The 1,514-nt window shown below is 35.1% G+C and overlaps 1 non-coding gene across 1 annotated transcript; it reads left to right on the top strand.

The window, feature by feature from the left end:
* The first annotated feature begins 348 nt into the window (after window positions 1-348).
* LOC130874019 (small nucleolar RNA SNORA38) lies at window positions 349-479 on the top strand. Its single transcript, XR_009057069.1, has one exon. It is a non-coding gene; the product is annotated as a small nucleolar RNA SNORA38 (small nucleolar RNA).
* The last annotated feature ends 1,035 nt before the right edge of the window (window positions 480-1,514 follow it).

Below are 1,514 nucleotides of genomic sequence, written 5' to 3'. Positions count from 1 at the left end.
TCCCAGCACTGTGGTGGATCTGGAGGAGACAGGAGAAGCAGGACTTCAAAGACAGCCTAAACTGCATATTTCATCTGAGATCAGTCTGTGCTTCATGAGACCATGTCCCAAAAAGGTAGAAAATAGCAAATAGAAAACAGAAATAAGAAAACAGGCACACTATGAATGAAAAACTGAGAAATAAGATATAGAAGGATTCGTTTCTGTCTTGTTAGATATAATGCTTGGACAGAAAAATATTGGGTATGATAGTAAGGGAAAATGCATGAGTGTGTATTAAAACATATGGTTATACTTTAAGATTTTTTAAAATTTTCCCTTAGTTAATGATCTGAAAAACTACAAGAATCCTCCCCACAAAGGCGTGTTTTTGTTCCTTGTCCATGAACATGTAAGAGTCGGAGGCAAAGAAATGTGGATTTGCAGAGATCTGGGACCTGCTTGCTCCCCGCAGGCTCCGGATCAACTGTCCCACAGAGAAAAAAAAAAAAAACTACAAGAGTGAGGTCATTAGTTACATGTTATTAATGAACAGTCTGAAGAATAAAGGTGATTATTTTTTCTGAACAATAGCTAACAAATATTAAAGCCCGGGTCTGCTTCCAACATTCTTACCTCAACACTTCACAATTCAAGAACTGTGAAATTCAGTAATGTCCAAAGGCAGAAATAGCTGAATATACATGCATTTCACTTAAAATCAGATGCATAAGAATGTATTTACATATTTATGCATAGATATATAATCAAAAAGAGGTCTTCAGTTTGAAAGGGAGTTGAGAGGGCACGTGGAAAGAGATGGAGGGAGGAAACACAGAAGGGATTGGAGTGAGGACAAAAAGGAAGTTATGTAATTATATTATAATTTAAAAACTTACTATGTAGCTGAGGATAACCTGGAATAGTTACCCTGCCTCCACCTTCTAAGTGCTAGGATTATAAGCAACTGCCACTGTAGTTGGCTAGACTTCCCATTTCCTTAAGACACGTGTAGACAAAAATCAATTAACTTTCATAAGTTTAATCATAAATTTTGCCAGTATAATATAATTATACCATTTCTCCCCTATCTATTCTCTTCTTCCAAACTTTCCCATATATTACTCCTTGTCCTCTTTCAAATTCATGTCCTTCTTTATTAATATTGTTTTAAATAATTTAGTATCTAAACAGATTAATAATCTAAACAATTATATAATATACATTCCTAACTCTATGAAAATAAATATTCCTAAATGCAAAATGCAACCTTCTCAGTCTTTATAACGTTACTTCTTTGTCTGTTTTCATGGCTCACCATGTAGTTAGTATTGGATAACCAATCTGTCTTCCCTTCCCTGAGGAAGACTTTCTTGGCATCCCTTAGTTGCTTGTAATTCATTGTGTAGGGTTGAAGCCTCATGGACTTCCTTCTTAACCATATCTACATTGTCATATCTAATGTGGTTGTCCTTATTCATCTCATATTTATGTAGTCACATTGGTGGAACTTTATGGACACAGCATTTGACATT

This window comes from Chionomys nivalis, chromosome 4 (genome assembly GCF_950005125.1).
Source record: "Chionomys nivalis chromosome 4, mChiNiv1.1, whole genome shotgun sequence".
NCBI classification, from domain to species: Eukaryota; Metazoa; Chordata; class Mammalia; order Rodentia; family Cricetidae; genus Chionomys; species Chionomys nivalis.
The sequence above is the reverse complement of the archived record's forward strand: the minus strand, read 5'-3'. Positions and strand labels throughout refer to the sequence as shown.